The sequence below is a fragment of the Phascolarctos cinereus genome, unplaced genomic scaffold, assembly GCF_003287225.1.
Source record: "Phascolarctos cinereus isolate Bilbo 61053 unplaced genomic scaffold, phaCin_HiC Scaffold_5;HRSCAF=322, whole genome shotgun sequence".
Classification (NCBI taxonomy): domain Eukaryota; kingdom Metazoa; phylum Chordata; class Mammalia; order Diprotodontia; family Phascolarctidae; genus Phascolarctos; species Phascolarctos cinereus.
This window is the reverse complement of record NW_027555958.1, coordinates 124,844,937-124,859,030: the sequence shown is the minus strand read 5'-3', so window position 1 is coordinate 124,859,030 and position 14,094 is coordinate 124,844,937. Positions and strand designations below refer to the sequence as shown.

General features: G+C 39.6%; 1 pseudogene; it reads left to right on the top strand.

Moving 5' to 3' along the window:
- Positions 1-1,360: 1,360 nt before the first annotated feature.
- On the top strand, positions 1,361-5,548 carry LOC110208950 (signal peptide peptidase-like 3 pseudogene; annotated as a pseudogene).
- Positions 5,549-14,094: the final 8,546 nt, after the last annotated feature.

The window sequence follows — 14,094 nt, the reverse complement described above, 5'->3', positions numbered from 1 at the left end:
TACAAAGAACAATGAAATTGATAATCCTATTTTTTTTCTCATTTCCAGCCTATTGTTTTGTGCAGTAAAGAAATGCTGTCCCAAGAGGAAATATTCTGTATTATAGGATGTGCTCTCTGTAGTTAATATAACGGTTGATAAAATATAATCATTAGGGTCATGGGATGCTATTAAGACCATGCATTTATTTATAATGTGTCAAATTATAATAATTTTAGGAATTTTATTTTATTTTAGGCAATTGGGATTAAGTGACTTGCCCAGGGTCACATAGGTAGTAAGTGTCAAGTGTTTGGTCTGAGGCTGGATTTGAACTCAGGTACTCCTGATTTCAGGGCTGGTGCTCTATCCGCTGTGCTACCTAGCTGCCCCTAAGAATTTTGTATTCACTGTCAGTTTTAGCTAAAATGTCATTTTGTTCAAAAGGAAGATCTTTTAAAGAACTCATTGTCTTATAATCCAAATGCTAAATTAAGGAGAGCAGAGTACTTCCCCCCCCCCTAATTTATGCAATTCTGTTTATTTGCTATTGTATCATTCATACTCCAAAGGTATTTTAAGGGTTACATTTTGTTCAGAACAGTAGATTATGCTGCATTATACAAGACTATCTATGCAGGACTCTCTCTTCTGGTAAGAATTTTAAGAGTTTGTGATTATTCCAGCATCTGTCATTAGTCAGATTTCATTTTTTCCATCTGTGTCTTTTGAGAAATATTAGCACATTCTTTCCCATAGGAAATTCTTAAAATTAAGCCTTAGGATTTGGAAACAGGGTGTTTTTATATGAAAATCATGATACTTAAAGGCAGTCAAACATGAAAAATGTTATCTAGGTCTTGTAATGAATCTCTGTTTGAATGGTTTCTACTGTAGTTTCTGGATGAAAAAAAAAACCCAGATAATCTCATGAAGGGCAGTTTTAAACTAATTTCTACTATCTTTCCACTTCCCACATCTTTTCTCCTATATAAGTGTGGATTGACAGGCTGATGTGGCTATCATCCAGTTATGAGAATAGACATGAGAAAAAAAAAACCACACTTCTCCTTACCACCAAAATCGTGGAAACTCTAACTTGGTTTGTGACTATAATTTTTGTGTATAGACCTAGATAGATGGCCATAAAATAAAATCTGTATGGATTAGGTCAAAGAAAGCCACTATATTTGAAAGGTGGGGTGGCAACTCAACTTCCCCAACACAGTAGGAAATGAGGGTTATGCTGACTAAAGGCCTCTGTGGTGATGTTGGGCATGATTTTGAGGCAACAGGACATGTCAAATATATTTTGCTAGCCGGGGTGGCATAGTGGTAGGTAAGGATAGGTGTGGAGTGGAGAACATTGCCCAGGCTTGACATGATCACCCCAGTGGTGGGAGGATCCAGTCAAGACAAGTTGAGGGCAGTAAGTGACTAAGGGGTAATGTCATGAAGAGATGGGTGTAGAAACAGTTAATATAAATTACCTGTCCCACAAGAGTTATTCCTGTTAATAACTATATTTATATTTTCAATTATCTTAAGGATAGAATAGCACAATTATCCTATTGAATTAATTAATGCAAATAGCCAATTACAATAATTACATTTTGTAAACATTCTAACAAAACCCCCAGGTTATCTAGTTTGGCTCTCTGCAATCATCACAGTTACTACATCTCCAGTTAATATAAAATTGAAAATCTGTAATAGTTAGGAAGATGGGATGGTGTTAAGACCATGCATTTATTTTTAATGAGTCAAATTACTATTATTTAAAGAATTTTATAGTCATTGTCAGCTTTAATCAAAATGCCATTTTGTTCAAAAGAGGAATGTATCTTTTAAAGAATTCCTTATCTTGTAAACAAAATGCCAGATTAAACAGAGCAGAGCATCTGTTCTTCCCATAGTGACAGTTCCTTAGCCCCAAATGTCCAAAGGAAAACAATATATTTCCTCCAAGCTTTGATATTTTCTGTCAACAGCACTGCTATCCTTCGGGTTCCTAACCTCAGAGTCATTTTTGTCTCTTCCTTTTTTCTCACCCTGCCCCCATTCAATCAGTTGTGAAGTTGTTTTTTTTTAAAAAAATTCTACCTGCATATTGTGTACAGTCATTCTACCTCTTCACCCACAATGCCACAATTCTAGTTCATTGGGTCTCACTTGGACTATTGTAATAGTCTCGCTATTTTTAACTTGTTTCTCTTCTTTCCTATTCTAAACTATCCTACAGGACTGCTGGACCCTAACACATAGGTCTGCCCTTCTTCCTCTCTTGCTCAAACACCTTCCATGGTTCCCCACATCACCCTCAGCATAAGGAACAGATTTCTCTGCCCACCTGACATTTAAGGACATGGACATTTAAAGATCTGGCTCCAACCTAACTTTCCTGACTAAGCCGATATTTCTCTCATTGATATCCTTCTGTGTTACAGTTACACTTGTACTCTGAATTTGGCATTCCATTTCTTGCCTGTATGCATTTGCACCAAGCCATTCCCTGTGTATAGAATGTATTGTCTCCTTTCCTCCACTTTTCAGAAACCTTATTATCCTTTCAAGATCACCCTCCTTCCTTCCTTCCTTCCTTCCTTCCTTCCTTCCTTCCTTCCTTCCTTCCTTCCTTCCTTCCTTCCTTCCTTCCTTCCTTTTCCTTCCTTCCTTCCTTCCTTCCTTCCTTCCTCCCTTCCTTCCTTCCTCCCTTCCTTCCTTCCTTCCTTCCTTCCTTCCCCTCCCTCTCCTCCCTCCTTCCTTCTTCCTTCCTTTTCCCTCCTTCCTTCCCTCCTTCCTTCCTCCTTCCTTCCTCCCTTCCTTCCTTCCCTCCTTCCTTCCTCCTTCCTTCCTCCCTTCCTTCTTCCTTCCTTCCTTCCCTCCTTCCTTCCTTCCTTCCTTCCTTCCTTCCCTCCTTCCTTCCCTCCTTCCTTCCTCCTTCCTTCCCTCCTTCCTTCCTTCCTTCCTCCTTCCCTCCTTCCTTCCTCCTCCTTCCTTCCCTCCTTCCTTCCCTCCTTCCTTCCTCCCTTCCTTCCTCCCTCCTCCCTCCTCCCTCCCTTCCTTCCTCCCTCCCTCCTTCCCTCCTTCCTTCCCTCCTTCCTTCCTTCCTTCCTTCCCTCCTTCCCTCCTTCCTTCCTTCCTTCCCCCTTCCTTCCCTCCTTCCTTCCTTCCTTCCTTCCCTCCCTCCTTCCTTCCCTCCTTCCTTCCTTCCTTCCTTCCCTCCTTCCTTCCCTCCTTCCTTCCCTCCTTCCTTCCTTCTTCCTTCCTTTCCTTCCTTCCTTCCTTCCCTTCCTTCCCCTCCTTCTCCTTCCTTTCCCCCCTTCCTTCCCTCCTTCCTTCCCCCTTCCTTCCCTCCTTCCTTCCCCCCTTCCTTCCTCCTTCCTTCCCCCCTTCCTCCTTCCTTCCTTCCCTCCTTCCTTCCTCCTTCCTTCCTTCCTTCCTTCCTCCTTCCTTCCCCTTCCTTCCTTCCCTCCTTCCTCCTTCCCTCCTTCCTTCCTTCCTTCCTTCCTTCCTTCCTTCCTTCCTTCCTTCCTTCCTTCCTTCCTTCCTTCCTTCCTTCCCTCCTTCCTTCCTTCCCCAGAACCTAGCCAAGTGTAAAGCACTCTGCACATAGTAAAGTGCTTAAAATATATTTGTTAAATTGTTGCATTGAATTTAGTTGAATTGTTATACATTTGCAGGATAGAAGGTGATAAAATTCTGAAATGCCAAGTATAATAGGAACCAGATAAGGTGAGTCTTATATTTCCTGGTGTTCTGTGCAGTAAGTACAAGCCCACCCCATTAGAAAGTACATTTCTCACAGTGCCTCAGGCTCCAGGCTTCAGGAATTGGGTCTGATGCCAGGAAGATGGGACTTCAAATTCCTGTGGGACACAGCTGGTAGATGTCATCTTAGGTAAGAGAAGGAAGCCAGTTCATGTGGGAGAGATGACAAGAGGTCTAGGATATATTTGTATCCAGTTTTTGAGGGAATGTTTTTCTTGCCTGCATATTTATCGCAAGAAATTTGTTTTTCTTTCTTTCCTCCAAATGGCGTGGGACCTGGGAGGGAGAGAATAGAGATTCATGTAAATTTTTTAAAAAAAGATGTGTGTGTGTGTGTGTGTGTGTGTGTGTGTGTGTGTGTGTGTGTGTCAGAGAGAGAGAGAGAGAGAGAGAGAGAGAGGAGAGAGACAGAGAGAGTGTGTGTGTTTGTGCGTGTATAGGGGAATTGCTATAGATGTGGAATGTTGCATGTACTTTCAGATGAGGCCACCTTATTATTAGCTTTACTTCAACTGTTTAACTTTGTTATAAAAGACCTCTCAAGGAGTGAGGATAATCTGAAAATATTTATCATGTAAAAACAAAGCACATCAATAAAACTTAAAACAACAAAAAAAGAGTTTTAGGGTGTTGGGACTGACCAGGAATGGAGTTGCTGGGTGGGTGCATAATTATCAAGCTATTCTGACATGTCAAAAGAGTGAAGGATTCTGTCAATTCCACCTGATTCAACAAGGATTTATTAAATATCTACTACGTGCAAGGCACTACATTGGTTACTGAAGACATGAGTGAAACTCTGATAGGGAATATAAAATTTTTCAAATCATAGAGGGATGGGGGCAGCTAGGTGGTATAGTGGATAGAGCACTGGCCCTGGAGTCAAGAGGACCTGAGTTCAAATCCAGCCTCAGACACATAACACTTACTAGCTGTGTGACTCTGGGCAAGTCACTTAGTCCCAATTGCCTCACAAAAAACAAAACAAAAAAGAACAAAAATCAAATAATAGAGGGATGTGCTTGGTTGACTTGGTGAGGCTAAAAGAGTAAGTCCATTATTTGAAACATCGATTACTGTGGAGCTGCTCTCCTTTTCCTTTCTGTCGCGCTCGTCTTCATCTGGTTCAGATTGGCCATTGACTTCTTATGGATGCTCTGGCCTTGAGGATCTGTGTGGCCAAGATTGCCTTTGTCTGCCTGCTGAGCCTCAACGTCTCCTGTTTGCTCCTTTCAGGGCTTCTAATCTATGATGTTTTCTGGGTCTTTTTCTCCACCTATGTCTTTAATATCAACGTCATGGTCAAGGCGGCCACCCAGCCAGCAGACAACCCCCTTGATGTTCTATCTCGGGAAGCTTCACCTGGGAGCAAATGTGGGCTGAGATGTTTCTTGATTGTCTCTTCCTGGAAAACTAGTCTTTCTGAGCTCCACAGGCAGCCAGTCTCTGAATTGGAGACAATATGGTGATGCCAGGACTCCTCTTGCGCTTTGTCCTGTGCTGTGATAACTACAATAAGCAGATCAGCAGTGACTGCTGTGGGAAGTTGGGAACATCTTGGGCCACAGATAGAACATTTCCTATTTCCACTGCACCTCATCTGATACTTTGGAGGTCTGCTGACTGTGATAGTGGTGTCCTGGCTCAGCCTTTCCTCATCTCCTTGGCACTATTCACCTCATTACTGCTCCTCACAATGGCCCATTTAAAGGCTGATCTGTGCCACACGTGGTCTGGACCTTTCCACTCCAAAGCTAGCAGTTCCTGGTTCCTGGTGGATGGATCAGCCAGAAAGTGACCAGACCCTGCTGTGGTCTTTTTTTTCCCCTTGACTCCTTTGTTACTTTGTTCCCTCCCAGCATGATTCTAGCCCTCAAAAGTCCTAGTACAAATCTGACCTGACTTTGCATTGAAAAGGGGACTGAGGCTCCAGAGACCCACTTTGGTTCCTTTCTTCTGCTCATGTGCAATTGGAGCCACTTGGTGAAGTTTCTGTCCCCCCCTTCTCTTTTTTTAAGGACTTGCTCAATTGTCCCCTTGGTGGGGGTGGTGAAGCCTGAACAGTGGCAAGGGGCTGTCCAGGAGCTGTGGACTAGACCTTCTTCAGGGAAGCCTTACATCCTTTGGGACAGGGTTCCTATGGGGGCCTTCCTTTCAGAAACCTGAGACAGAAGTTCTTCTGTTACAAGAATCTTTTTTGATTTGATTAAACATTTCCTTTGGTGTAAAATGACTTATTAAATACATACATGCACACATACACTTGATTACAATTAAAGAATTTAAATACCCTAATAGGTATAAATACACCAATGGAATAGCTGTTTAATTATGGCAGATGATTTGATTGCCTGGGCTATTGTGGATTGAAGTTAACCCTTTGTACCTGGCTTCAGTCATTTGGAGACATCTAGTGAGTTGAGTGTATGCCAAGTTCCTGAGGGCCAATCTGAATCCTAAAGGTTAAAGCCTTTCATTCTTTATAGACTCCTTAGGAACCTACTTCTCATGACTTTTCCTATAGATGGAAGTCATAGAAGTTTCAGAGCCTCTTAGCCTGAAAGATGGCAACTGTAGAAAAGGAAACCACATGGCTCAGTTGGGAGTGTTTGAATCCCAGTTTTCTGGAAAAGGAGTAGAGTTCCTGAGATCTCAGGCTTATGAAGGAATATTCTGAAGATGGAACATAAGACCTCAGAATGGGAGTATCAGACTGCTTACTAAACCATGTCATGAAGAAACACCTGGAATTTGTGCTCTCCTGCAACCATGTATTATTTAGATGGACTAGTATGATGGAAGAGAGTTCACTTTGTTACCAATTCCAACTTTGTTTCCATTTCATTATAGTAGCACTATAAAGCTGGGGTGTATGGGGTGTTCAGGAAGGAGTAACAACTCTGTAAGCTCTTTTCAGGGTTGTTCATCCATCTTTGGTGTTCACTTTTCACCCAACTCTCACCTGTGGCTTCATGAAGCCATAGCATGCACAGTGGCCACACCCCAGTAAAACCATTTCATCAGATAGGCTAAGCCAGGTTGAGGTAACCGACAAGCCTCAGACACATAGGTGAGTTAGGGGGATGTCTACCCCAAGCATGTGAAAACTGCTCCTGGTGGAATGGGTAGATTAGAACAATTTATTCCAATGGCCATGAAGGTGGTGGAAGCTTAGAGCTTGGTCAGACATCGAATTCGCCAAGATCATCCCCTGAATCCTGGGCCATTACCAGTCACTCTGATTTTTGTCTTTGCCACTGGACTTCGATGACTAGAAGAGAGAATGAAGCTGATGACTTTGTGCAACTCTGTTTCACTTAAATCCAATTCACTGGCAAGTCAAGACATCACCCAATGATGTCATTTGTTCTCTTTGAAAATGTAGGATAAAGCTGGAGGCCTATACATGTCCTTGAGCTCATCAAAGAGAAAGAAATTGTTACTAGTTCCTATCAGTCTTCTATTTTTTTCTGCATTGCTCATAGGCTCCAGTTTATTGTTTGTGTTGCTTATATTCTTCTTATAGGGTGAAATAAAAGCTGTCCTTTATCAAATATACATTATTATCTTCAATGCTTACATAGGAATTGAACCATTTTATTCACATTTGTGGAGACTTAAGAGTGAAATTCTGAAGATCCTGGGAAAACTAGGTATGGGCAAAATAAGCCAGGGAGTGATATTTAGAACTCCCGCTTCCTGCCCCTAATCCCTGACAAGATTGAACATAGTCAATATTAATACAGAGCTTGCAGCGCTAGGTCATGGGTTGAACAAAGATAAAATGAAAAGTAGCTCCTATTCTCAGGGGAAGCTTGCATTTTATTAAGGAGATAAATATCAGTTGAAGAAAGAGAATTGGGGGAATCAAGAAAGGTTTCTCAAAGGAAGAATCAATTGATATGAGTCTAGGAGCAGTTGACAGAATGCTAGATCTGGAGTGAGGAAGACATCGTTTGGAACTGAAATATCCATTTGTCATCTTGGTATAGTAACTTCTAAAAAGGCCAATAGGTCAGGGTAAAGCAAGAAAAGAGTGAGGCTGAGCAGGTTTTGGTATGCATCTTACTACATCAGCACCAGCTCAATGAAATAATATAACTTTATTTTCAAACTTTGAAGTTTATTTTTAAAATAACAACATTTTCCCATGATAGGTTTTGGAATTTAGGGATTTATTTTGGAACCCTAAATAGGTCTATAAGTTGCCACAGGTATCATCTCAAGAGAGAATGCTCCTTTGGCATTCAAGAGCTATTGAGAAACATTCATTTGTCTTCTCTGTGGTTATAATTTTTGTTTTTCTGGTGGGGCAGAGAACTAAAAAAAAAGTAAGTATACACGAGCATGCAATTCATAAATATTATTAGCAATAGTAATTGCTTACTTAAAGCAATAATTTTATAGTGTTTGAAGGTTGAACCATCCCGCATTTAGAAAAAAACAAAACGTGTTTATTTCATTGTTCTGCATCTTTTCCCCCTTGCATGCAGAGTGTGTGTGTGTGTGTGTGTGTGTGTGTGTGTGTGTGTGTGTGTGTGTGCATAGTTGCTTTTAAATGGGGATAACATAAAGTAAGTATCTGGCAATACTTACAGTGGAGCATGGAGAGGGGACATGATCAGCATGTTGTCACCATAAAAGAAGCTTTCTTTTGATGGTAACCTTGCCCAAACATTTTTATAAAGGCTAAGGGAAGTCAGGTGACCAAGCAAAGTGGATTGCAAACATCACCTGCTATGTAATCCCTACTGTCTCTGATCAAGATTATCACAAAACCATCCACCCCAAACAATTGCCATTTTCATTTTTTGTCCTCTTATTAATATGATGGGGATCAAGTGGAACTTCAGAGTTTTTAAAATTTGAATTTCTCTTATTCACAGTAATTGAGGCATTCTTTTATATGCTTGTTTATAGCTTGCATTTCTTCTTTTGAAAACTCCTTAGCCTTATTCTTTAACCATATATTCATTGGGAATGGCTTTTATTCTCATATGTGCATATCAATTCCCTATACATCTTGGATATCTGATCTTTAGTAGAAATATTTTCTGCAAGGATTTTTTACCAGTTAACTATTTATCTTCTAACTGAATTGATTTTGCTTATACAAACACTTTTAAATTTTACTTGGAGGAAATTACCCATTTTATTATCTATGATCACTTAAATCCTTCATTTAGTTTAAAATTCTCCCCCTAACCATAACTGTGGAAAGTATGTGCTTCTTTTCTCCAATTTTTAACGCTTTGACTCTTTATATTTATAGACACATATAAATATATACACCCATTTAGAACTAATTGCAAAATGTGCCATAATACTGATCTGAATCTAATTTTGCCAGACTACTTTGCAATTTTTCCAAGCAGTTTTTGTCAAATAGGTAGTCATGACCCCAGCAGGTGGTGTCCTAGAGTTTATTGAATGCTGTGCTGGTCTGTTTGAGTGCTCCTCAGTTTCATTTACCTAATCTGTTCTATTAGTCAGCTTCCCTGTTTTTGAACTGATACTAGGTACTTTTGATGAATACTGTTTTTAGTATAATTTGACATCTAGTAATACTAAGCCTCCTTCATTCTTACTTTTTTTTTCATTATGTCTCTCCTATCCTTTTTGAGTTTGTCTTGGAAAGTCCATTTTGAGAAAGTACCTAGCCAGCCATGCTCACTCCCTTACTCCTCTCCAGGCTCTTTTTCTCCCACTCTGAACCATGCCTCAGCTACCTTCTCATCCTGAAAGATCCCTCCCCTCCCTAGCTTATCCTACTACTCATCAGGTCCTTGAAGCTCCTAGGACAGCCATACTAAGTCCCTCACTCATCTCACAGCTTCACTTCTGACCCTCCAGACTTTGCCACTTTGTCCCTGTTCAGGTACCTTCTTTTCCCCTTTCCCCTTTTTGTCAGTTTCCTCGTAAGTGCATTCTTACATTAGAATGTAAATTCCTTGAAGGGAAGGACTATTTTGCTTGTATTTTATATTCTCAATACTTTTCCCCTGTGTCTGGCATGCGGCAAGAACCTAATAAGTGCTTGTTGACTTGACTTACTCATCACCCGAGAAGAAGGCAGCCACAAGGAACTCCAGGGGTATTCTGATGCTTGGCTGGTAAATCATAATGGGTAACTCAGGCAAGGGAGCTTCATTCAGCTGAGTCAACTAGAGGTGACCTTTATGCCTACAGCTGTTAAACGTCCTCTTGAAACAACTAAGTAAAGCTCTTTTTTGTTAATTGTTGAATGACCTCTGAGTGTCTCATTTTGTTACAATACCAAACCTAGACTACCTAAAGACTGTCTTGATTGAGTCAAGCCCAGCCCAGAACATGTTGCTATGGTGGTTTTTGACTGGTATAGTATTACATCTATAATTTAATTTAACCATTTTTATTTCATTGGTATGGCCCAAGGAAGGATAATCAATCAATTACTTAAGTCTTAATTCTGTAACAAGTTTTGTAGTTGTTTTCATGTAAATTCTGAATGTGTCTTAGTGGGTTGACTCTCAGATTTTTATACATTTTGTAATTATTTTAAATGAAATTTGGTTTTGTATCTCCCTTTGGTTTTCGCTATAAAATTCAGAACACATGGTAATTTTGTAAGTTTATTTTCTATCCTGCTATTTCAAAAGAAGTCAGTAATTGTTTAAATAAATTCCTAGCTGAATCTCCAGGGTTCTCTAAGTAAACCATTATATTACCAACAAATAATAACAATTATATTTGCTCTTTGCCTGTGCTTATTCTCTGAATTTCTCTTTTTTTTTTTTGCAGTTTTGCTATAGCTAGCATTTATAGAACTATATCAAGTAATAATCATGACAAATGAACATCTTTTAACAATGTTCCTTCCAAGTTACTTCTGTCTTTTGGGGCCAAACAGAATATATCTAATCCTTTTTTTAAAATGGCCATGCTTCAAATACTTTAAAAACAATTATCATATCCCACTAACATGTTATGATAGATTTGGAGTTAGATGACATAAGTTCAAATCCTAGTTCTATTTTATATCTATGTAACTTTAAGCACAATCTGTAATTTCCCTTAATTGTTTAAATTGTTTAAACAATTCCAAATCCATTCTTGGATTTTATCTTTTTGATCAACCCTTCAAATTTCAATTTGTGGTACAGAAATCCAATTCCAATTCCCAGGCACTATCTTAATTATCTGTTCCCAGATACCATCTTAGCCATTCCCTTAACCATCTGTTCCCTCCCCAAATATTCTTTTTTTTTTCTCTTTTGCATCCCTTGCCTTTGATGTAAAGCAATGATGAAAATATCACCTGTATTCCTAGGCTCTTTAGTTTTTTGGCCAAGATTTCATAATATTTTTGACAGTGCATTCTAGGCTCCTCATAATATCATTTATGTCTACGTTAATAACTAGAAGCAGGCAGTAGTCATCTGTTTAAATGTCTTGGGAGGTTTTCTATTATTTCTTGGATACATGCCCTAACCTACTGTTGTAATTAAGTCAACAAATACCTGTCTCACTACTACTCCCACGGAGTCACCAACCACCACTACTCTTCTCTTCTTTCTCTGACCCTTACTGTATAATCTCAAATACCTATTGATGGATTTAAATGAGGGAAGTCTGTGCAAAATTACCAGCCTCACTTTCTTCTCTGGAGCCATCTGGGTCCAGTTGCAAGATATTTTTCAAGATGACTGGAGATGGCCTTGGCTGCAGTGGGAGACCTTGGCCTTTTTAAGCTAAGGTTTTAAACAGATCTCAGTTTGGCTGAGGCAATACCCATTCAATGATTAAGGCTAGGTAAGAAATAAGGCAAAGAATTGCAGAGAAGGCCATAATCTGCTTTGGTGGAGAAAAATTCCTCACCAGGAGTCTCTTGATGAAATCATAGGTCTGGTCAAAAAGATAACCAAATTTTAAAAATCATACAATAATCTATAAATACTAGAATTTGCATTACATTATCTCAAGCTTCACCTGTTTAAAATCACAAATGGGGATCTTTCCTTTCCCAGAATACTCAGTTGCAAGTTCCACTCTGGGGACTTTGTTTATTTTTCGAAAGCAGCCCTTCCAATTTATCATCATCTAACTTCTCTCACTGTTTGAACGTTTTGATGTGGAGCGTGGACAACAAATCATCATTTGTTTCTGACAGCAAGCTCCTTAGCATGATCCAGACTAATGGGGATTGAGGATGATTATAGGCTGTGAATCTTTATTTGACAGTGATGCTCTTTCATGTTGATAATATCTCTTCCTTTCTTCTATGCTTTTAATATTTATCTTAAAACTTGAGTATAACCTTCCTAATTGGGAAAAGAAAGCCAGAGCTCAGGCCCAATCTTCATCAATCAATTGGTGCAGCAATGCCAATCTTACTATGTACTTATGTTATTGTTTGTTCAATAATAATAATGATGATGATGATGAATTCATGAATGAAAAAGCTTTTATTAGGCATCTGCTTTATGCCAGGCATTGTCCTAAGTATTAGAGAAACAAATACAAAAGTAAACCAGTCCTTGCCCTCAAGGATCCCTCTTAATAGAGGAGACAACATATATAGGAATGTGATTACCATGGAAGGAAGCTTTGGAAGTCCAGGGGATGGTGGGTAGAACCATAACTGGTGACTGTCATTCCTTTTTCCAGAAGCAACAGCACCATTGTTTTAATTACTGCTTCCATAGCAAAAGGCGTAAAGACAGGGCAAGTGGGAGGTTATATGGGAAGGCAGTAGAGGGGTGTCAGATATGCCCAGGAAGGCTGGTTGGCTAGGATATGAAACATTATATGGGGCTGGCTAGATTTAGTGGGCTGGATGAGATTGCGAGTTGTGACCATTAGAATTGTTTTCTGGGCCCAAGGATCTGGGACATTTTAGTCTTCTCTGCTAAAGTTGCCCTCTTCTCTAGAGCACCCAGTGGCCAGATTTAGACCTGGGCAACCTGGCCTTTAATAAGAGGAGGGGTTAGTTTCCTTTTATCACACATTTTGATTCCTTATTCCACACCTCTGCCTCCCATAGCCCTGGAAAAAATTGCTAAAAGCTAAGGTTTGGCTTGTGTCAAAAGTCTATGTAATTGAAGGAGTTGGGGTCCTTAATGTACAATGTAGATTAAAGTGTAGAATAACTTTACTCTCCTCTATTTATTTTATATCTATATATTTATATCTATATATCTATCTATATTTATTATCCTCTACACAAAAGAAATGTTTAATATGCACAATTAACAGAATAATATAACATATAATCTATAATCTGACATATAATATATAATAAATTATAAATTTAATAATGTAAACACAGCAAATTTAAATAAGAAGTAGTAATGTAGCTATTATTATACTTTCTTGGGATATTGATGCCTAGAACATCAAGACATGATATAGTTTGCAGGAAGGCTGGCTGGTCATTTTACATTTTGCCTCAGCTCTATGCTGACCAAGCTATTCCTTCCAGGAGCAAGTCTTCTGTCAAGCTTAGCTAGGAATTGAATTTTCCCTCATTAGTGGTTATTCTCTCTGATGCAGAAATTCCCCCTACTGCCAGTCAGCTGTGACCAAGGGACCCAGGGACCCAGGATCTATGGTACTCTTGAACTCACAAGGTTGCCTCCATGGTTGGAGATGTCCATTTAAGGATTGCTGGTCAATCGCCTAAGCTCAGATGAAGAAAAACAAAGAAGAATCACAGAATCATAGAATTTGAGAGTTTGAAAATACCTCAGCAGCCATCTAGTACAACATATACATGAAGCAATTATCATAACATACAATAGTGATCCTTGAAGTTCTTCAAGAAGAGGAAACTCATAGCCTCAGGACACTAGGGGATAGGTGTGGCTACTGTTGGAATGGATAAAAGAGTTGATAGATTAAGAGATAGGCAGTTTCTGAGGACATCTCAGCCTTTCTATCACTTTTCCTCCCAATATATGTGAAATAGGGAGCTGAACGTGTGTGAAATGTTCAAAAAGAAAAGGTCTTCTCCCTTCCTTCCATTCAGATACACCCTCATGGTTTTCAAATAATATGCATGAGTAAGGGAGAAGAATGGAATCCTGGCTACTACAGTGTTGCTGTTGTTTGTTCTTCTTTCGCAAAGGAGGACCATGACATCAGGGAGGTAATGCCATGATTTGCAAGAGAATAGGATTTAAGTGATTGAGGGCTGTCCTAAGTCACTAGCCTCACTTTCTCCTCTGGAGCCATCTGGGTCCAGTAGCCAGATATGGATCAGGACAACCAGAGATGGCCCAGGACGCAGTAAGGGACTTTGGCCTTTTCAAACTAAGGCTTTTTAACAGGTCTCAGTTTGACTGAGGCAGCACCCATTTGTTGATT